Source organism: Pseudophryne corroboree, chromosome 2, assembly GCF_028390025.1.
Source record: "Pseudophryne corroboree isolate aPseCor3 chromosome 2, aPseCor3.hap2, whole genome shotgun sequence".
NCBI lineage: Eukaryota > Metazoa > Chordata > Amphibia > Anura > Myobatrachidae > Pseudophryne > Pseudophryne corroboree.
The window spans coordinates 197,031,881-197,056,594 of NC_086445.1; positions in this window are offsets into that span (position 1 = coordinate 197,031,881).

The window sequence follows — 24,714 nt, forward strand, 5'->3', positions numbered from 1 at the left end:
GGAACTATCTAACAACCCCACCTTTACTGGAAAGAGTAAGTGTCCTGCGGGTAACCCTCATATGTTCCAGTAAACTGAAGGTTCCATAGGGGCCCTGTATCGAGTACGCCAGCACCACGTCGGTGTGATCAGGTCGTATTGGTCGAGGTGGGCGAGTGAGTGGGGTACTCGGTAAACCGCCACCGCCGGCCTACTGTGGAGTAATTTGGTTGTCTGAAAAGGCTTGCTGAAAACCTTGATACAGAGATCCAAGGAGGACTAAGCAACACCTGCAGACTATGGGGGCCAGTTGCTCAGGTAGGGGGCGATCAACCCTGGTTCAGGTTGATTCTGTGAACCGACCAGTTGGGTCGGCACGATATGTAATGTGTGAAAAATATGGAAGTCACACCGAATCTTTATGTGATGAATGGGAGAGAATGACTGTACAAGACAGGGACAAATTCCCAAGAATAGGTAGCTTTAGTCCAGAAGTGTTACAAAATTTAAGGAGGAGGATATGTCTCATAAAATCAGCAAAGAGACGAATTCAGCATCATGATTATTTACAGTTATGGCACCAGGAAGGTGAGATACAGAGAGGTTTGGCTCTGGCGGCAGGATCTGGGGCAGTCAGGAAGCTGATAGCCACAGCTCCTCCTCCACCATACATTGCAGGAGAGAAGTTGATTACGGAGAGAAACGCACTGGGTTATAAAACAAAAACTCTTAGTAACCTTGTAAATGTTAATGATGTTAACCAAATAACTCATGCAAGTATTAACCCGTGCAAGATGTACCCTGTTTTGAACCTTCCTCAGGAGTGTGATCAAGAAGACGATTCAGCAACAATTTCAGCTCTCTCTCTTGCAGCCACCATAGCAGAGACCACAGTAGGCACAGCGACACCCACGAGATTAGTGAAAGCCCCTAGCGGAGGGATAGGTGAGGTCGTGTCAACGGGTAAGTACGGCACCATGCACTACACTGAAACAATTGTACCACAACAAGCTGTAGAATCTACACAGGAAGAGGCTGTTAGAATTGCTCCTGTAAGGGTAATAGCAGTTCCCAATGGAAAAACAGATGTGTCTGGAGCCACTCCCATAAGGAACATTGCCATGTACACTCCATTTTCCAGAATGGAATTAAGAACAATAGTGTCCGAATTTCCTGACCCCAGGAAGGATTTAGTTGCTAGCCAAAAATACATCAGGGATCTTGGTAACACTGTAGAACCCAACAACAAGGATTGGCAGATACTGCTAAGAGCTTGTTTACCTTCCAATGTTGACGCAACTCAATTTTTAGCTGACTGTGCATTGGATAAAGATGTACCGCTTACAGACGTGTACAACAAGGATAATGTAAAAAGGATAAATTTACAGCTAAAGGAGTATTTCCCAGCCGTTGTTAAATGGAACAAGATATTTTCCATTAAGCAAAAGGAGTCCGAAACGGCAACAGAATATTTTCACCGGGCACTATTAGAAATGGCAAAGTACACTGGTATAGAAGACATTAAGACCAACCCAAACCATCGAGAAGTAGCAGTATCTGTACTGATGGATGGTTTGAAAGAAACATTAAAAGCTAGGGTACAGACCACGCAACCATGCTGGCGAGGTCTGTCAGTGTCCACATTGAGAGAGGCTGCTATTGATCACGACAGAAATATCACTAGGCACAGGGAGTCGCAAAGTGATAAGTTGATGTCAGTAAGTATACAGGCGCTGACCACAAAGCAGCCTGCGTATGTACCACCGAATCCTGTGGGTAAGGCAAGTGTAATAACATGTTTTTCTTGTAACAGACCGGGACACTTTGCACGAGAATGTAGAACAAAGAATGTACAAAGATCTTTTCAACCCCCTAGACAACAACACAACACACGACAATGGGAGCAGGGTCCACAGAGGCGGAGTTTTGAGCCACATACAGGGGAAACAAAAAGATACCCCCCGAACAGAGGTTGGCATGCCTCTGGTAGTTCCCAGCTAACCCCCTCACAAGTAGTTGCGGCCAACGGGATTCAGGGAGGTCAGCATACCCAATAGGGGTGTGGCCATACCTGTAATCTGCACCCAGTTAAGTTGATTGCTAGTCTTGGAAGCGAACCAGAAATTGCAATCAATGTAGCTGGTAAAACTTTAAACTTTCTTGTAGACACAGGGGCGGCCAAGTCAGTGATAAATTCGACAGTGGGCATGAGAACCACTGGTAGGACAATTCCAGCCATGGGAGTAACAGGAGTAGTCCAGCACTACCCTGTTAGCAAACCAGCCGAGATTACAATAGGGCCTTTGCATACCAAGCATTCCTTTTTGCTGGCTGCATCGGCACCAACTAATCTCCTGGGTAGAGACTTACTATGTAAAATGGGTTGCGTCATTTATTGTACTCCTGAAGGTGTATTCTTGGACATCCCTGAGAATCACGCTCAGGAAGTACGAGACATGTTAGACTCCCCATCAAAATTAATGTCACATTCCATTATGACAAATAGGAATCCATCCCAAGTAGAAGAGATGACATCTCAGATACCAGAGTCACTTTGGACAAAAGATGGACAGGACACTGGATTAATGGCAAATGTAGCTCCAGTAGTTGTACAAGTAAAAGATGGTAGGATAGCTCCAAAAATCCCACAGTATCCTCTGAAGCCAGAGGTGGAGTTAGGAGTTTTTCCCGTAATAGAGCGCTTGCTACAACAGGGCATTCTAGTAAGAACGTCCAGCACAGCAAATAGTCCCATCTTCCCTGTTAAAAAGAGTGGGGGGAGGGGTTACAGGCTAGTGCAAGATCTAAGGGGGATTAACAAAATAGTTGAGAGTCAGTTCCCCGTAGTGCCTAATCCAGCTGTCATCCTAATGCAAATTCCTCCCACTGCCAAATTTTTCACTGTTATTGACCTCTGCTCCGCATTCTTTTCGGTACCTCTGCACCCTGACAGCCAATATTTGTTTGCATTCACATACAGAGGAGTCCAATACACGTGGACTCGGTTACCCCAAGGTTTCATAGATAGTCCAAGTATATTTTCTCAGGCTTTGCATGATTGTTTACAGTCTTTCCAACCGGAGAGTGGATCAGTGTTGATACAGTACGTGGATGATCTACTACTGTGTTCTGATTCATTGGAGGCATCCCTGAAGGATACGAAACAGCTCCTGTTTCATCTTTCAGACACAGGTCACAAGGTTTCCAAAGACAAGTTACAATTATGCCAAACTAAGGTAAAATATTTGGGACACTGTCTAACACAAGGACTGAGACACCTGACCGCTGATAGAATCCAAGCCATTAGAGACATGACACTGCCACAAACCCAGCAACAGATCAGGACGTTTCTAGGAATGTGTGGGTATTGCCGTAATTGGATCCCAGGGTTTTCCATATTGGCGCTACCTCTGCAGGAAATGGTCTCTTCAAACAAACCTGATCGGATTTCGCATACAGACGAATCTGAAACAGCATTTGAGAGACTCAAGCAATGCCTAACGCAGGCACCAGCACTAGGTATGCCAGACTATGGGAAACCCTTTGAACTATACGGAACAGAAAGTGCTGGGTGCGCAGCAGGTGTACTAACACAAAAACACGGTGATGCCAGCAGGCCAGTTGCATATTACAGCGCTCAGCTAGACACGGTAGCGCGATCCCTCCCCACATGCTTGCGTAGCGTTGCGGCGATAGCATTGCTAGTGACAAAAAGCGAAGATGTCGTGCTAGGCCACAACCTCACAATCCATACACCGCATGCGGTATCTGCCTTATTGAATTCTGCCCAAACCAGACACGTCTCATCAGCAAGGTTTACGAGATGGGAATTGGCATTAATGGCCCCAGTAAACATCACCATAAGGAGATGCAGTGCATTAAATCCTGCAACATTTCTCCCAGGTGTGCCTGGTCAGGCACAAAGGGTGGAAGGTGAGAGTGATGGGGAAGGAGGATTTAATGCAAAGGAAGATACACATGATTGTATGGAATATTTGACCCAAAATTTTACCGCAAGGCCTGACATCAGTGACAATCCACTGGAAGATGCAGAACTCACGTTCTACACGGCAGCAGGTGTACTAACACAAAAACACGGTGATGCCAGCAGGCCAGTTGCATATTACAGCGCTCAGCTAGACACGGTAGCGCGATCCCTCCCCACATGCTTGCGTAGCGTTGCGGCGATAGCATTGCTAGTGACAAAAAGCGAAGATGTCGTGCTAGGCCACAACCTCACAATCCATACACCGCATGCGGTATCTGCCTTATTGAATTCTGCCCAAACCAGACACGTCTCATCAGCAAGGTTTACGAGATGGGAATTGGCATTAATGGCCCCAGTAAACATCACCATAAGGAGATGCAGTGCATTAAATCCTGCAACATTTCTCCCAGGTGTGCCTGGTCAGGCACAAAGGGTGGAAGGTGAGAGTGATGGGGAAGGAGGATTTAATGCAAAGGAAGATACACATGATTGTATGGAATATTTGACCCAAAATTTTACCGCAAGGCCTGACATCAGTGACAATCCACTGGAAGATGCAGAACTCACGTTCTACACGGACGGTAGTTGTCACAGACAGTCAGACTCGGGAGACTTGTGTACTGGATACGCAGTCGTAGATGACCAAGACACCATAGAAGCGGAACCGCTAGGCCCACCTCACTCAGCCCAGGTTGCTGAACTGGTCGCCCTAACCAGAGCATGTGAATTGGCTAAGGGTAAGTCTGCCAATATCTACACCGATTCTAGATACGCCTTCGGGGTAGTCCATGATTTCGGAGCCCTATGGCGGCTCAGAAATTTCATGACGGCAGCTGGCACACCGATAGCGCATGCAGCTCATATAAAAAGGCTTCTAACAGCGATACAGGAACCCGACAGAGTGGCTGTTATCAAATGTAAAGCACATACATATAGTCAAGACCCAGTGTCACTTGGTAACAGCCGAGCAGACGAAGCCGCAAAGCTTGCAGCTGCTACCCCCATACACAAAAAAACACAAAAAAAAAACACAAAAACACGGTGATGCCAGCAGGCCAGTTGCATATTACAGCGCTCAGCTAGACACGGTAGCGCGATCCCTCCCCACATGCTTGCGTAGCGTTGCGGCGATAGCATTGCTAGTGACAAAAAGCGAAGATGTCGTGCTAGGCCACAACCTCACAATCCATACACCGCATGCGGTATCTGCCTTATTGAATTCTGCCCAAACCAGACACGTCTCATCAGCAAGGTTTACGAGATGGGAATTGGCATTAATGGCCCCAGTAAACATCACCATAAGGAGATGCAGTGCATTAAATCCTGCAACATTTCTCCCAGGTGTGCCTGGTCAGGCACAAAGGGTGGAAGGTGAGAGTGATGGGGAAGGAGGATTTAATGCAAAGGAAGATACACATGATTGTATGGAATATTTGACCCAAAATTTTACCGCAAGGCCTGACATCAGTGACAATCCACTGGAAGATGCAGAACTCACGTTCTACACGGACGGTAGTTGTCACAGACAGTCAGACTCGGGAGACTTGTGTACTGGATACGCAGTCGTAGATGACCAAGACACCATAGAAGCGGAACCGCTAGGCCCACCTCACTCAGCCCAGGTTGCTGAACTGGTCGCCCTAACCAGAGCATGTGAATTGGCTAAGGGTAAGTCTGCCAATATCTACACCGATTCTAGATACGCCTTCGGGGTAGTCCATGATTTCGGAGCCCTATGGCGGCTCAGAAATTTCATGACGGCAGCTGGCACACCGATAGCGCATGCAGCTCATATAAAAAGGCTTCTAACAGCGATACAGGAACCCGACAGAGTGGCTGTTATCAAATGTAAAGCACATACATATAGTCAAGACCCAGTGTCACTTGGTAACAGCCGAGCAGACGAAGCCGCAAAGCTTGCAGCTGCTACCCCCATACAGACAGACACCACACAACTGATGGTATTTAATACCATCAACACACAAAAGTTGTGTGAGATGCAGAATTTGTGTTCCACACAGGAAAGAGCAGTCTGGAAGGCAAAGGGATATGGCCAGGAGTCCTCAGGGCTCTGGACGGATGGACATGGTAAACCGGTGGCCCCCAGGGCATACCTTCCATGTCTGGCTGAAGCAGCTCACGGGCTGACTCATCTAGGCAGGGAGGGGATGTGCAAATTGGTAAGAGCATACTGGTGCGCCCCAGGATTCTCCACTCATGCGGGTAAAAGAGCAATGTCATGCCTTACCTGTCTGAGAAAGAATATTGGAAAAGCAATACCTACAGAACCATCCCATATCCCACCTGCCGGCGGCCCTTTCCAGGTAATACAAATTGACTTCATTCAATTACCCCCATGTCGAAATTTGAAATATGTACTTGTCTGTATAGATGTTTTCTCGAATTGGGTCGAAGCATTTCCAGCAGCTACAAATACCGCTATGTTTACAGCTAAGAAAATTGTGCAGGAATTTGTATGTAGATATGGTATCCCTAGAATCATTGAAAGTGATAGGGGTACCCATTTTACAGGTGATGTCTTTCAAGGAATGTGTAAATTAATGGGTATTGATAGCAAGCTGCACACTCCGTACCGTCCACAGGCGAGTGCGAAGGTCGAAAGAGTGAACAGCACTATTAAAAATAAATTGAGTAAAGTAATGACAGAGACAGGATTGACGTGGCCAGAAGCTTTACCCATTGTTTTGTATAGCATCAGAACCACTCCCAGGTCCCCCCTTAATCTGTCTCCTTTTGAAATCTTGTTTGGTCGACAACCGCATGTCATGATTAACCCTCAGGATGATTTGAAATGTAACAATGAAGTAACTGTAAAGTACTTGATTAACATGAGTAAGCAGTTGAGGAGTCAAAATGATAATCTGAAGTTGGTGATTCCTGATTTACCAGATAGTAATTGTCATGACATTGAACCTGGGAATTATGTAATGATACGAAATTTTCTACGCTCAGGTTGTCTTATTGATAGATGGGAAGGACCATACCAGGTCTTATTGACTAGCACCACAGCATTGAAGGTTGCTGAGAGAGAGACTTGGGTCCATTCATCCCACTGCAAAAAGGTTGCTGATCCAGAGAAGTCCCGTGATAAGGAACAGACGGTAGAGGTTGTATCACTAGAGTGTCTGTTCCAGGAGGACTGAGGCGGCACCTGAGCCTTGAAGACCGGAAGCAGTTGTCGACTCCCCTCTCCCTTTTATTGTTTTTCTCCACTTCCCAGCCCCTCTCCCTTAAAAATTTCTTTTTCCCCCTTCTCATTCTTCTCTATTTCCTCCTCAAAGATGGACTTGCCCCAAGAGACTGTGATCCGGATTTTGATGTTAACCATGATGTTGACCAGAGCAGTCTGTTCCGGCGAGAGTACCATAGAGGTCGAGAGAGGTTCTGGAATGGGTTCCGATTATGATGATGGAGGCGTAGTTTTCCAAGATCAACCAAACCAACAAGCAAAGGCGAGTATCAGAAAACGATCCGATAGAAGAAATTGTGATGGATTGTTAGCTGAAGAAAATTGTAACTGTAGGCTCTGTGATAATCTGGTTGAAGATGGATGCATAAAGAAATGCCAATCTAGTTTTAATATCCATATGGACCGGCATCCATTGAGTGACTATCACTCCTTAGTGGGTAACGTGTTAAACCAAACAGATTGTTGGGTATGCTCTCAAGTACCTCAGGGTCACAGCAAATCAGGGCTAGTACCATTTCCTTTAACGTTAGGGGAGGTACTTGAGCTAAGTGGTGGGAGACCGGTGGATCGGAGGTTTAACATCTCCAGCCCTCCTAGTTTGAAGCTCCACCAATACCATGTGGATAGGTCCCTCTTATGTTTCAACATCTCCAATCCCAGAAAACCGGGAAATTGGGAAGTGTCATGGAGCAACCTTACCATGACCTTTTCACACAGAGCAGATAGAATGCCTACAGATACAGAGCTCGTACGCCACATAGCCAGTAGAGGAAAATCTTTCCGGTATCGATATACCTTAGGAAATAGGATTACTAGAGTTGGAGAGGTATCACCAGGATACTGTGCACATATCGTACAAACTGATACGTGCATTAAGCAGTTGGAAGAATTAGGGTCAGGAGATTTCACCTGGAAGGTTTGTAACATGGTCATGTCCTTCTCCGTCCCTTATGTTCTCCCCGATGACGCATATTTCATATGCGGGAGAAAGGCGTACAAGTGGCTTGCCCCAAACTCTGAAGGATTGTGTTATATTGGAAAAGTATTGCCTGAAGTGATGACTGTAACACATGACAAAATGAAGGACATACACCGTGGTGCCCAAGCTCCTTATACTCACACTCATTACGAGCACCGAGTTAAAAGACAACTGTCAGAAAGGTTAGAGCATCCGGCCTCTGATCTTATCCATGAATCCACCGGGATTCAGGTTCTGGTAGCATTAGATTTCACTCGCACCGCTCGAGGTGTGATGAATTATAGATACATTTCCGCACTCGCCAATTTGTTAGATAATATCACTGAAATGTATGATGACACGTTTAGATACACTGGAAGAGAACTTCAAGCTTACAAAACAGAACTAGTTCAGCATAGGATGGTTCTTAATTATCTTACAGCAGTAACAGGCGGATATTGTGTTACATTGGCAACACAGTACGGCATAAAGTGTTGCACGTATATCACAAATAGCACCGAGGATCCGGTAGAGGTCATAGACCAAAAGATGGACGATATTCTCCAATTGAAGTGGGAATTTCGTCGAAAACACAATCTCACCCTTGCTGCTGTAAGTAATGAGCTGACTGGTTGGGTGTCATGGTTGAACCCGCGAAATTGGTTCTCCGGTTTGGGAGACTGGGCTCAAGGAGTCATAATGGATGTTGGAAAGTTTCTACTATGTATCTTGGGTGTCGTTATATCGATTGGATTGATATTTAGATGCGGGCAGGCTTTAATGAGGTGCAAACAAAGTACAAGAGTGATGAGCTTGAGGAGCGAGGAAACTGTAATTAACCTGGATTTGATTTATGACCCAATGATAGAAACCAGAATGTGATGAAAATGCGATTATACGGTCCGTTTCTTTCACCTGTTTTTCTGCTTTTCTCCAAGATACAAAGACCCCCTTGGACGAGGAAGTTGACGAGACGCTATACAGACAACAGACAAGCACCAAAGAAGAAGATTTGACAACTTTAAATATGGACACTTGATGAACTTTGCCATGGATCCCCAGTTTCCCTAGTATTTTTAAACTCACGCTAGCCCAACATTTTTGTAAATCTGATGGCACTGACAAAGCTTGTTGCTCATGCCTAAGGAGCAAAACAGCGCAAAGAAGACGACTCTCAACAGATACCGAACACAACTTCAACAACAGATGTACATTTCCCTGACATAGAATATCATTGCATTTTTCGTAGGTGTTCTTTATCTTCATCTCTACAACCCCCAGGTAACGACACACATAGACGATAGGGAATACAGGCACAGATAGCAGCAACCACATACCTCCCCCATTCATGTATCATCAACTAAAATGTGCATCCCCATTTTGTTACAACCACAGCCGAAATGAGCTCGGTAGAGTTTGACAGCCCATCCACAGACCTGTACCACAGGATAAGAAGGAATTCAAATGTATACTTCGCAATACCTCGAAGCTTGATTTACCACACGTACGGCACGATGATACATGACCCTCCAAACATGGACTCATACACACATGCTTCTACTTTCTCACTAGGTCATACCCTCTTCACACCTACTCCACTCTTCTCCCCTACCCAACCATGGAAATCAATTAACCCCTGACTTACATTTTTCTCCTTAAATATTTTAGAAGGTGGCAGTTATTATTGACTGCCAAAGGGTGGACTGTCAAAGTCAGAAAAATGTCTCTATGCACGTTGCCATATTTGCACCGCACACTGGTCCGCGCTGCGCATGCGTACGCTCTCCCGTGAAGGCGCATACCCGCAATAGCGTGCACTCGCAGGCGCGGTATGCGTATTTACGGTAGAGTTTATGTAGTCGTAGCGTGCGACTCATTCGTTACAAATGTTCACAATTAATGTAGTTTGTAGATCATGGTCACCTTGATAGATTCTGAAAGTCTGGTTAAAATAGAAGGTCCCTGTTTAAAGGAATCCCTCTTTGTATTGTACGAAGGGTCTGACAGGAATCATACAGCAGTGTTTGGTACCCATCGGAAGAGTATTTAATTAGTAATATTCCGGTGTTGGTTTGGAGCGTATTAATCGCTCGTGCGAATAGTTATGGACATAAGAAGTTTATGTCCATTTCTATTATTTACACATACTCAGGTATGCGGCGGGAAACCCAGTTTCCCACCCACCTGAGCTGTTGGAAATCGTCACAGCCCACCTGTATGAATCACCCTATGACCTTTTGTTATGATGCAGGGCCGAATTCCTTCGGCCAATGGACAATGGGATTGTAGGACCAGGAGATTGCATTGTGTGTGGGGCATAAATAGGCAGGCCGACCACATCCAGCTCTCACTCTCTCATCAACGGTTATCTGCTGATAGCCGGGAGCTGGATATCGAGGCGCAGGCGAACATACCCTTTGTGCGTAAGTTTCTCTCCGTAATCATTGTCTTTCTGTGAGCCAATTTCTCTCATCTCTCTCTCTCTCTCTCTCCCTGTTCTGTTCTCTCATATCTCCCCTAGACTAGGCTAGTATTGAATTGTATTAGATAGTATTGTATTGTATTGCATTTAGGTCAGTGTAGTATTGTCTTTTTGTATTTATTGTTTAGTTCTGTGGTTAGGAAGTCTCTGTTATATTGTAGTGTATCATTTGTACTGTTATCCCCTTTTTCAAATATATTAGATATAATACAGTTAATAGGCTTTGGAACCTAAACCAGTATCTGTGTATTTTCTATAGTATTAAGTGTTCACTTGAGCGTCGGTGACGCTCAAGCAGCCTTGTAGTTAGTCAGGTTACACAAGGTTGCACTTACACCCTGTATTCACATTAAGGTATTCTGTGTATTTCATTGGTATAAGGTTTAAACATTAAGGTATAGCGTTGTGAGCGTCTGCGCCGCTGGTGACCTCCTCGTGGTCTCGAGCGTATGCTACGCCATAGCGAATCATTACTCTAGTCATAGCCAATAACGTGTCCTGTGATCACTGGGCCGTGAGCGAACGTGACGCTTGAGCGTCTCGCCTACGGCTGAGCGATCGTTACGCAACTAGCGTACCTGTACGGTACTTCTTAAGTAAACAGCGTACAGTGTTCTTAGACTTCATAAAGGGTTGTTTATACGACAAGGGAATTTAGCATTGTCACTTGCAGCTCCGTGTCAGACTCAGTTCTAGTATCTTGGTCAGTTCTCAATCTGTGAAGCATTATTGTGACCAATATATAGTAGAACAGTGCTGCATTGTGGTGACCACCAGTATATAGTAGTACAGTATAGTAGGCCATTGCTGTATCTTGCAGCTCTGTGTCAGACTCAGTTCTAGTATCCTGATCAATGCTCAATCTGTGCTGCATTGTTGTGACCAGTATATAGTAGTACAGTGCTGCCTTGTGGCGACCACCAGTATATAGTAGTACAGTACAGTAGGCCATTGCTGTATCTTGTAGCTCCGTGTCAGACTCAGTTCTAGTATCCTGATCAGTGCTCAATCTGTGCTGCATTGTTGTGACCAGTATATAGTAGTACAGTGCTGCATTGTGTTGACCACCAGTATATAGTAGTATATTACATTAGGCCATTACTATATCTTGCAGCTCCATGTTAGACTCAGCTCTAGTATCTTGATCAGTGCTCAATCTGTGCTGCATTGTTGTGACCAGTATATAGTAGTACAGCATGCATTGTGGTGACCACCGGTATATAGTAGTACAGTAGGCCATTGCTGTATCTTGCAGCTCCGTGTCAGACTCAGTTCTAGTATCCTGATCAGTGCTCAATCTGTGCTGCATTGTTGTGACCAGTATATAGTATGGCATTCCAGTTAAGTTAGTCAATTGGCTACGCATACTGTAGAGCAAGGCCGAGAGCTTCCCGCTTGTTAATGGTTGGGTAGGGCCTGCCTTTGTGGTGAACTCTGGTGTCCGTCAGGGTTGCCCCCTTAGCCCTCTTCTTTACGTGTTTGCAATCGATCCTTTTATTCGGAGGATTGAGGACAGCATGGTGGGAGGGGTGCAGCTGGGCCAGGGAGAACCACTAAGGGTAATTGCCTATGCTGATGATGTCACAGTGGTTCTGTCGTCAAACACAGAGGCCTGTGATGTGGACCAACTGATAGGCGAATACTCAGGAGCCTCGGGCTCCATGATAAATCAGGACAAGTGTAAAGTTTTCTGGATGGGGGAGGAAGGTAGAGAATTCAATCTTCCGGACAGCCTCCCCGTGGCCAGCCATCCAATTAAGATTCTAGGAATAAGATTCAACCAGGGCGATTATGCCACAGCAAATTGGGAAAGGAAACTGGAAGAGGCGACCCGGAAAGTAAGAAGCTGGAGAGGATGGAAATTCTCTCTGAGGGAAAGGGTTGATTTGTGTAAAACCTATCTGATCCCATTGTTTTTATATGTCAGTTATGTATGTTTTTTTGCCACAACCACTGTGGTCTAAAATTGGCTCTTTGTTTTTCCTGCTGTTGTGGGGAAACAAAATGAATATGGTCAAGAGAGGCATTGCATGCAAACCGAGGACCAAGGGGTGGCTGGATATGGTCAACCCGGTGGTATTTTTTATAACAGCTTTTTTTAAAATGAATTTTGGGGGTCTGTTTTCAGAGACCCCCCCTTGGTGGGCAGACGGTTTTAGGGATTGGATATCCCCCTTCCTCACAGTATGGATAGAAGGAGGTCACTTGAGAAATTCTCGGCCTAGAAGAGGCCACCTCCCGATCTATGTGATCCAATGCTTGAGAGTGATTGGGCAGTGGGGTTTGGGAGTGGGGGAGTTAAGAGATCTCCGTAGGAAGGAGTTGGGGAAGAGGGTCTTGCAAACTCACTTCCGTGTCCCATTGGCCCTGAAGGATTGCCCAGGAACTGTATGTTTAGAAGGGATTTCTCTGTTAAATTCTCAGAGGATCCCGTTGAAATTTAGGGACATCGCCTGGCTCTCATTCCAAGGGAAGCTCTACGTTAGGGGGAACCTGAAGTTTAGAAGATCTGATGATCGTGATTGTCCACGGGAGGAGTGTCAAGGTCAGGAGGAGAGTATGGACCACTTCTTGCTTCAGTGTCCTTTTAATATAGACATTTACAAAAGAGTGTCAAGCGCTCTAGGAATACCTTGTCTTTCTGGTCTGGATTACCGGGGATGGGCATATGGGGCACTCAAAGGGTATGAGGAATTTGATTTATGCACAATTTTTATGATAAGTTTAGCTGTCAGGTATCACTTATGGAATGCACGGTGTCAGGTTTCATTAAGAAATAAAGTCCTTCCCTGCGAAGTGGTGGAGGGTTTAATACTGCACGAGGTGAAGCGGATGATGGAAATGGAGGAGGAGAGATTGGACGTCACCAGTTGGTCCCACTTGTGGCGACGGCTGAAGCCCCCTTAGTGGGTGATGGAAGATTTCTAGCCTCCAGGTACTGGTAAAAAGTTTTCTATAACTATCTCACTTTTTAGTTGAAATAGAATTTTGAGATTGAGATTTGGTTTTTTTTTTAAATGGTTGCATACACTGGAAGAGCTGCCTAGATTTGTTATTGACTTCTCATTTAAATGTTGGATTGTCCAGGATGAAAGTAGAGTGAATGGTATAGACGGTGAGTGGGTGGGTGGGTGGGTGGGTTGAGAGTGGAGTGAAAGGTGGTGGTGGGGAATGAAAGGAAGTGCGAGAGAGGTATGCATGGGCTCAAGAACAGGTGAGGGGGGAGTACGGAGGAGGAGGAGGAGACTAGTTTCGGGAAAAGAAGGGTTCTTAAGGAAGTTGTTTGAATTAAGGAATAATAAAAATAAAATTTTTTTACGGGAATATGTAAAATGGGGAAAAGTGTTAGGAACAAATGGAAAATTTGTTTGTTGTTCAGTTTTTACTCTATTTATTTGTTGCAAATTTGTAAATATGTAAATAAAATGTAAGAAGGTTGCAATATTCAAATAAAAACATTACCAGTATATAGTAGTACAGTGCTGCATTGTGGTGACCACCAGTATATAGTAGTACAGTACAGTAGGCCATTGCTGTATCTTGCAGCTCCATGTCAGATTCAGTTCTAGTATCCTGATCAGTGCTCAATCTGTCCTGGATTGTTGTGACCAGTATATAGTAGAACAGTGCTGCTTTGTGGTGACCACCAGTATATAGTAGTACAGTACAGTAGGCCATTGCTGTATCTTGCAGCTCTGTGTCAGACTTAGTTCTAGTATCCTGATCAGTGCTTAATCTGTGCTGCATTGTTGTGACCAGTATATAGTAGCACAGTGCTGCATTGTGGTGACCACCAGTATATAGTCGTACAGTACAGTAGGCCATTGCTGTATCTTGCAGCTCTGTGTCAGACTCAGTTCTAGTATCCTGATCAGTGCTCAATCTGTGCTGCATTGTTGTGACCAGTATAAAGTAGTACAGTGCTGCATTGTGGTGACCACCAGTATATAGTAGTACAGTACAGTAGGCCATTGCAGTATCTTGCAGCTCCATGTCAGACTCAGTTCTAGTATCCTGATCAGTGCTTAATCTGTGCTGCATTGTTGTGACCAGTATATAGTAGTACAGTGCTGCATTGTGGTGACCACCAGTATATAGTAGTACAGTACAGTAGTCCATTGCTGTATCTTGCAGCTTCGTGTCAGACTTAGTTCTAGTATCCTGATTAGTGCTCAATCTGTGCTGCATTGCTGTGAGCAGTATATAGTAGTACAGTACTGCATTGTTGTGATCACCATTATGTAGTAGTACAGTACAGTAGGCCATTGCTGTATCTTGCAGCTCCGTGTCACTTCTAGTATCCTGATCAGTGCTTAATATCTGTGCTCAGTGTCAGTGCTGCATTGTGGTGACCAGTATACTACATGACAATAGTCCAGTGCTGTCCTCGCTGCTCAGTGTCAGTTCTCCGTAGTATCATCAGTGCTCAGTAAAATCAGTGCTCAGTAAAAAAAATCAGTGCTCAGTAAAATCAGTGCTCAGTAAAATCAGTGCTCAGTATAATCAGTGCTCAGTAAAATCAGTGCTCAGTATAATCAGTGATCAGTATAATCAGTTCTCAGTATAATCAGTGCGCTGTTAGATGTGCGCCCGTTTTCCGCCATTAGTGCATTGGGATTTAGACAATTGATGAAGTTATTGTGTACCCGGTACAAAATCCCATCTAGATTCCACTTCACTAGGCAGGCGATAGCGAGATTTTACCAATTAATATCAGTGATTTATAATTATTAATTACAGTGATTTTGCCAAATAATTCCGGTGATTTTGTAATTTTCTTCCAGTGATTTGGACCAATAATACCATTGATTAGAATGAATAATTCCTGTGATTTTGTCATTTTCTTCCAGTGATTTGGACCAATAATACCATTGATTAGAGCAAATAATTCCTGTGATATTGAGGTGTTTGTGTTGCTTAGCTTAGCCATCCAGCGACCATAGTGCACCTGTTTTTCTCTTTTCTTTGCATCATGTGCTGTTTGGGGACTATTTTTTTAAGTGCCATCCTGTCTGACAGTTCCGTATATGTCCAGTGTTACTGCCATTTGATATAATTCCCGACATTACTGCCATTTAATTCCAGTGATATTGTCATTTTCTTCCAGTGATTTGGACCAATAATACCATTGATTAGAACGAATAATTTCTGTGATTTTGTCATTTTCTTCCAGTGATTTGGACCAATAATACCATTGATTAGAACGAATAATTCCTGTGATATTGAGGTGTTTGTGTCGCTTAGCTTAGCCATCCAGCGACCGTAGTGCACCTCTTTTTCTCTTTTTTTGCATCATGTGCTGTTTGGGGACTATTTTTTTAAGTGCCATCCTGTCTGACACTGCAGTGCCACTCCTAGATGGGCCAGGTGTTTGTGCCGCCCACTTGGGTCACTTAGCTTAGTCATCCAGCGACCTCGGTGCAAATTTTAGGACTAATAATAATATTGTGAGGTGTGAGGTGTTCAGAATAGACTGGAAATGAGTGGAAATTATGGTTATTGAGGTTAATAATACTACAGGATCAAAATTACCCCCAAATTCTATGATTTAAGCTGTTTTTGAGGGGTTTTTAAAAAAAAACACCCGAATCCAAAACACACCCGAATCCGACAAAAATTTTTAAGGGAGGTTTTGCCAAAACGCGTCCGAATCCAAAACACGGCCGCGGAACTGAATCCAAAACCAAAACACAAAACCCGAAAAATGTCCGGTGCACATCTCTTCTTATAACATCATGTGAGTAAGCGCCTGTCAGTGTTTTTGTGTACTCTGCAGGTAGCCTTGGTTACGCAAGTTATGTCCTGCATAGAGAGCGGTGCTATGTTCCCATGGTGATCTCCCGGCGCTGACTGAGGTGGTCGCATCACTTCCGTTTCCGGCAGTTGCCGTGATGGGGGTGTGGTTGCCGGGTCCCGGGACGTTGGCGGAAGAGCCTGATCATCCTGATTGGTTATGGTAGTATATTTATTTGATTTTTTGTTGTATGTGAGTTATCCTGATGAAAGGGGGAAACCCCGAAACGTTGATTGCACATTAAAGCTTGATTGCTACCTTTGCACGGTTATGAAGACTCTGAGTTCCGCTTCCTCTTGTTTGCTATATATATTGCCATTGCCACTTGCCATTAAGCTGTAAAGTAGGGTGGTCTCCATTCGTGCCAATGCCCCATTATAACGTTCTCGGGGGGGGGGGTTTATCAAAATGCCCAACAGGGCAAAGCCAGGGTTACTATAGTAACCCTAGCTCACTGTAAAGAGTAAATGCCTCTTCATTTCCTTGGTGCGATTACATCATCTCGCGGATTCTGTCTAGAAGGATTCCCTGTAATGGCCACCCCTGTTCAGTATGCGACAGGTGCACAATGGCCACTTCCCTAGGAATAGACCTAATGTCACATGTCCAGTCCAGGTATCCCAAGTGGAACTAGATAAGAGGAGATATAATGAGAGAATAGGGTAAAATAGGGTGAGAAAGAATAGGGTAAAATAAGAGAGCGAGAATGAGGGTGTATAGGGAATTAGAGATATAGGGGTATATGCAATTGCGGTCGAATTCCCGAAATTGTCGAAGTTCGGGTCATTTTCGACCAAAAAAAAAAATCGCCTATGCAATTCAGTGCTTTCCGACCAAAAAACGGACTTTCAAAATTCGACTTTTTGAGATTCGAATTTTTGCAAATTCGACTTTTCTGCAATGATACAAGTGCTGCAATTCGACCAAAGCATATTCAATTCAAGTTTGGAAATTCGACAGCAGTGCTTTTAGACAGCAAATTCGTCATTTTCAATCCGCCACACTTTGGAGGGTGAAAACAAATAAAAAAAATTTAAACATGTTTTTTTTTGTGGTTTTTTTTTTTGGGAATAGCAGATCTATTTATATTAGAAGGGTTTAGGTACTTTTTTTTTTTTTTTTTGGAGGCACAAATATTATTTATATATTTTTTAAAATATTATTATTTTTTTTATTTTTTTTTTATGCTGGAACGGTAAAATCATTAAAAAAAATGGCGTGGGGTTCCCCCTCCAAAGCATAACCAGCCTCTGGCTCTTCGAGCTGGTCCTGGTTCTAAAAATGCGGGGGAAAAATTGACAGGGGATCCCCCGTATTTTTAAAACCAGCACCGGGCTCTGCGCCTGGTGCTGGTGCCAAAAATACGGGGGACAAAACGAGTAGGGGTCCCCCGTATTTTTAACACCAGCATCGGGCTCCACTAGCTGGACAGATAATGCCACAGCCGGGGGTCACTTTTATGCCGTGCCCTGCGGCCGTGGCATTAAATATCCAACTAGTCACCCCTGGCCGGGGTACCCTGGGGGAGTGGGGACCCCTTCAATCAAGGGGTCCCCCCCCCCAGCCACCCAAGGGCCAGGGGTGAAGCCAGAGGCTGTCCCCCCCATCCAATGGGCTGCGGATGGGGGGGCTGATAGCCTTTTGTGATAATAAAAAGATTTGTTTTTTCCAGTAGTACTACAAGTCCCAGCAAGCCTCCCCCGCAAGCTGGTACTTGGAGAACCACAAGTACCAGCATGCGGGAGAAAAACGGGCCCGCTGGTACCTGTAGTACTACTGGGAAAAAAATACCCAAATAAAAACAGGACACACACACCGTCGACAGTAAAACTTTATTTCATACGTCGACACACACATACTTACCTATGTTCACACGCCGACATCGGTCCTCTTCTCCATGTAGAATCCACGGATACCTGAAAAGAAAAGTTCAATATACTCACCTCAGCCATGGTCCAGAGATAAATCCACGTACTTGGCAAAAAAAGAAGACGCAAATACCCGACCACTGGACTGAAAGGGGTCCCATGCTGACACATGGGACACCTTTCCACGAATGAGACCTGTCAGTGACAGCTGTCACAGAAAGGTCTCTAAGCCAATCAGGAAGCGCAACTTCGTTGCGCTCACCTGATTGGCTGTGCGCTGTCTGTACTGTGACAGCGCATCGCAAAGCCGCTCCATTACTTTCAATGGTGGGAACTTAGCGGCTAGCGGTGAGGTCACCCGCCGGTCAGCGGCTGACCGGCGGGTGACCCCACCGCTACCCGCAAAGTTCCCACCATTGAAAGTAATGGAGCGGCTTTGCGATGCGCTGTCACAGTACAGACAGCGCACAGCCAATCAGGTGAGCGCCACGGAAGTAGCGCTTCCTGATTGGCTGAAGGGACTTCAGTGACAGGAGTCACGTGGTGTCCCGGCATTCGGGAGAAAGGGGTCTGATGTGAAAGCATTGGACCCCTTTCTAGTCCGGTATGGAGCGGGTATTTGCGTTTTTTTTTTTTTTTACAAGTACGTGGATTTATCTCTCTGGACGTGGATTTATCTCTGGACGCTGGAAGGTGAGTATCATTTTTTCACAGGTACCCTCGGATCGTCGGAGACCGTGGCAGTCGGCGTGTCAACATAGGTAAGTATGTGTGCGTCGGTAGTGTGTAATAAAGTTTTACTTGTCACGTTGTCTGTGTCCTGTTTTTATTTGGTTTTTTTTTCCCCAGTAGTACTACAGGTACCAGCGGGCCCGTTTTTCTCCCGCATGCTGGTACTTGTGGTTCTCCAAGTACCAGCTTGCGGGGGAGGCTTGCTGGGACTTGTAGTACTACTGGAAAAATATCTTTTTATTATCACAAAAGGCTATCAGCCCCCCATCCGCAGCCCATTGGATGGGGGGGACAGCCTCGGGCTTCACCCCTGGCCCTTGGGTGGCTGGGGGGGGGGAAACCCCTTGATTGAAGGGGTCCCCACTCCCCCAGGGTACCCCGGCCAGGGGTGACTAGTTGGATATTTAATGCCACGGCCGCAGGGCACGGCATAAAAGTGACCCCCGGCTGTGGCATTGTCTGTCCAGCTAGTGGAGCCCGATGCTGGTGTTAAAAATACGGGGGACCCCTACTCTTTTTGTCCCCCGTATTTTTGGCACCAGCACCAGGCGCAGAGCCCGGTGCTGGTTTTAAAAATACGGGGGATCCCTGGCCAATTTTTCCCCGGATTTTTAGAACCAGGACCAGCTCGATGAGCCCGAGGCTGGTTATGCTTTGGAGGGGGGACCCCACGCCATTTTTTTTCCGGGTTTTTCCCGTTTTTTACCGTTTTTTAAAATCGCGGCAAAATCCGCCAAATCGGCCGATTTTCGCCCGCGACTCTGGCGAATCCGTTTTTCATTGAATATGGTGAATTCCGGAAGCCACCTTCCGGAATTCACCTGGCGAATTTAGTCGAATTAAAAAACGTCGAAAAATTGCCGCGATTCGCCGTGAATTGCATATACCCCATAGGGGTACATTTACCAAGCAGTGATAAGAGCGGAGAAGTGAGCCAGTGGAGATATTTCTCCATCAACCAATAAGCAGCTCTGTATAGTTTTATAGTATGCAAATTATAGATGTTACTTCAGTGCTGATTGGTTGCCATGGGCACTTCTCCACTGGCTCACTTCTCTGCTCTTATCACTGCTTAGTAAATGTACCCCATAGAAACAACAGGCGAAACTTGTAGTACTGAAATAAAGATATGAATATCATTTAATACCTTAACACAGAGGTTTCTAAACAGTCTGCGAAGTTCTCAGTAAAATGTAATGCATAGCCTCGTACATAGGGGGGTATTTCAGATCTGATCACAGATGTGCTAAAATTAGCACATCCACGATCAGTTTCTCTGACATGAGGGGGGACGTCCAGCACAGGGCTAGTCCGCCCTGCATGTCAGGCCCTGCCCCCCCTTCCCCCACCCACCCCCGCACAGGTACAAAAGCATCTCACGGCAGTGATGCTTTTGTACCTGACAAGTAGCTGACAAGTGGCTAACCACCGCGTCCCGGGCTACAGCGGCTGCGTGTGATGTCACACAGCCGCCGTGGCCCGCTCCCCCAATGGTCCAGACATGCCTCCGTTGTCTGGACCACGTCCCTCCAACGGCGTTCTCCCACCCCACTACCGCCTCTGCCTGTCATCTCACTGGCTGCACATGCGCGTAGTTATTCACACTGCAATTGCTGCTGCTGCTGCTGCAATGCTGTCTTAATTACCCCCATAGTGTTTATATGTTGTGCTTATCAACATCAACAATGTCTCTTCCCTCTTTATGTTGGGTGAAAACCGCACTCCAGACAGATCACGTAAGGACATGTACTATCTATATAAATAATGGGACATATTCAGTTCCTTTTAATAAAGAAGCTTTCATTTTATCCAATAAATGCACAAGCTTAAACTCAAAGAAATCTAGCTCATGTAGGGCCTGATTCTGAGTCGCATGCAGACTTAAAATAATCCTTCATAATTCCTAACCAGATGAATCACCAATCCATCTTGGTAACAGGAACATTTGGGAATAACAAACAACCAAACAAGCTAACATGCCCCTCCCTCCCTCCCCTCCCCCCACCCCCTTCCCCCAATCAATTCCAGCGCCCGGAAAATGGCCACATGCAAATCCAACCATGTTATTTTACCTAAGTAGTTATTGCCTAAATGGATCAACAAGACCTTTAGGATCCTAAAATGGCCCATTGCCCTTCAGGGAATCCCAGAATATTCAGCAGAACCCCAAGCAATCAACATCTGGAAAAATGGATGAATCAGAGGCTACTGCAGATTTGGTCTCCCAATAAACAAATTAAAGCCCGACAATCCAAGAAAACATTACATCCAATCCTCCACCTGTAATGGATAAGGAAGAAATTAGGACAAAATTAACAATAGCGCAATCAACCCCAAATAAAAAACAAAAACCACGGTACTTAAGAAGAGAAGTGGTGGAATCAAGAAGGTGAAGGGGAAACAGGGGCTCATAACTAGACTAGTGGTTAAAAAAAAACTACCAGGATTCCAAAGCCATACAGTTAAGGAATGTCAGAAAAAAACAAGTCAAATCTCTGAAGGCCTCAAATCAAAGACATTATCCAAATAAGACTCAAAACCTGTAGGACCGCTCAGATCAGTACAAACCTGTAAATGAGATCTGGGTAACACAGACAAGAACCAGAAAGGATCAGGATCCCATGAAACGTCAGCAACAAAGCATCACAAAGAAGAGATCCCTCCTGATTTCAGCAGTCAGCTGAATGAAACTGCGTGACAGCAAGAATCAAATGTGATTAAGAGATTATATTTACTAAAGGTTGATTTTTAATTGATAAAAAAAAAATCAATCTAAATCGATGGTGTGTTTCAGGGGTTTAAATGCACATTTACTAACAGACGTTTTTTTATATTGATTTTTTTTAATGCTAGTAAATGTGCAAGTTAGCCCCTGAAACACAACATTGATTTTGATCGATTGAAAATCGACCTCTAGTAAATATACCTCCAGGGCTTAGTAGACTGATGTCAGCCACGTGAATTTGTCAAATTTGGAAGCTGCTGGGAGTATTTATCATTTCATGTGCATTTTCAGCATGTGAAGTAAGTAATGCTATCATGATTTCATATTTACACATATAACAATTTGAGATTCACAGATATATGAACATGATTTGAGAAGATAGTAAAATCATGTGCTCTATCAGCAGGTACGATCATTTATAAACAAATCTGGCAGGTAGCTGATAACTGTATCTAGAATTAATGAGAGTGTTGCTTAGGCTGCTATGATTGACTGGTGGGTACATCTGTGCCAAGAAAGCTGAGCTCACCTGACAGTCCACAGCCTGTTTTGTAGCTGCCAGCACCTGTTCCTCAATCTTGTCATAGAAGTTTTGGGTAAATAACTTTTTGATTGTTGTGCGCGTGACCCTTTCATTCAGAATAAAGCTGTAAAATTGCTCAGTCTGATCATCCATCATTTTACTCAAACATGTTCCAATTTGATATCACCCAGGTAAAAGCCTTGTTTTATTAGATGACAGCAAATAATATCTTGCATCTGCTATAATAGGTTTGTGATTTAGGTCAAGCCTATTTTATTGAAAAGCATCTATTGTTTGAGCCCGGAAAGCTTTGATCAGAGTGGAAAACAGATGGCTTTGTAGCTATTAACATATATCTGTGGCAGCAGTGCCCGGAAAATAAAAATGCTCTTGTGTGATCAAACTTTATAATGCATAAGCAATGGGAATATCTGTCTCCACTACTTCAGCAGTCAGATGCTGTTCTTAACCATTTCCCTGAAATTGCCCATTATAACATGACTGCACAATGCAGTGTTCATTGAAGGAAAGGGTGTCCTCATTGGTGGAGAACAGTGATAAATGCAGAGGACTCTCTGCTCCCATTTTACAGAAAGTCATTTAATCTGAATCTCAATACAGCCACTTATTAAGGAACTGATAAATAGGGGTGTCTGGCTAAATGGGGCTTGTCTTTGCTTCTTTATGTGTGTAAATGCCATTAACAGCCGTGCTGACTGAGCTCCTAGAGAAATAAGAAAGTACAGTAATAGACATTTTGCATTTGAAAAATGAGAATTATATGTAATTATAGTCCTGCAGGACTCCTGTTAGCAAAATACACTCAGTTGCCAAGAATGCTAAGAACCTCTGCTTTTGGGCAGATGGATGTAAGCACATCACACACAGTTAATTTTCAGCAGTCTGGATCATGTCGTGCTTATATTTGGTTATATTTTGGGTGTTTTTCTTTTGTATTTATTTTTTTAATTTTTAAATATTCATAGTTTATAAAATGTTCTGAAGACATGGGAATAAGACTGGCTGCCTTTAATCACCATGTGTCCAGTGCCTGGATCTAGCGTTTGCTACATCTGTTCATCCCAACTGGGGTTGCCATCTTTGTTATGGCAAAATACAGGACGGGGGAGGGCATGGTTGAATCCAGGAGGCATGGCCATATTCCGTCCCCAAAAAATAAAAGAAACCTTACCTATATGACGATTTCTTTGTAATAGGTAGGTATTTGCTATTGATGCAGAAGGTCCTGTGGTCTGGAAGATGCCATTTGTGTAGGAATATAGCCAATGCCACCATCATACAACAGAGGTTCATCCACAATCGTGTTCTGTGTCACATCCTGCACCCTGTATACCCTTCAGCCTCCTTCCCCATCACTCCAGCATTCTGTCTCCTCCTGTGTCTCTAAATCCTCCTGTCCCATCATACCAGCACCCTGTTTTCCACCCTCTTGGCCCCTGTGTTCCATCCAGCCTCCTGCTCCTTGTCTCTCAAGTTTTTGCCCCGTGTCTTTCCAGCCATCTGCCCCATCAGTCCAGCTTCCCTGTCTTTCCAGCTTCCTGGCCCCTGTGTCCCATCCAGCCTTCCTGCCCCCCTGTGTCTTTCCAGCCATCTGCACCGTCAGTCCAGCATCTTGTCCATGTTACTCCAGCCTCCTGTGCCCTGCCACTCCAGCCCCCTGCCCCATATCCTGTTGTCTCACGCTCTTATATTAAAAGGTCTCACTTACTGAAGCCTGCAGGGCCAGGAAAGGATGAGAGAAAGGACTGATTGGGTGACTGTGCAGGCGCCTTTGCTTTAACTCAGATAAGCAGGTACAAAAGAAACAATGGCTCAGGGCAGCAGGTCCCATGTAAAGCAGGACCATCTGCACTCCACAGCATGCAAGGTGGTCCTTCAGGATAGGATCCTGGCTGCCTCCAGCACTCGGCCTGCATGCTGCTGCTGGGTGGCCATGCAGCATGTGACTACATCATGCTGAAGCTGCATGCAGGCCAGCAGCATCAGGCTTAGTATTGCAGAGGCTCAAAGCACTGTCAGTCTGGGACTTGGAGATAAGTCTCACACACAGGCATACCAATCACCAGGTGCCGGCACTGCACCACTATTAGACCATGCAGACAGTGCAGAGCGCAGACAGTGACACCAGACCAAAAAACTGGTCAAACTGCGTCCCGTATTGAATCAATATGGTACGCAGCATGTCCCTGCCAATTACAGGATGATCCTGTATACAGGATGGGTACTCTATGTTATGCCGATGTTTGCAGTTTTTTATACTGCGCATGCATTGAGTCTCACTGAGCATGTGTCGTGATACTTTACTGATGCCGGTCTCAGTGATAATTTGTACGCAGAGTGATTGACAGTGTGCATTTATGGGAGGTAACTAACTGGGGGTGGATGGTCAAATACATGTTTGTTACTATTATTTTGTGGGCTTATCGCAGCCAG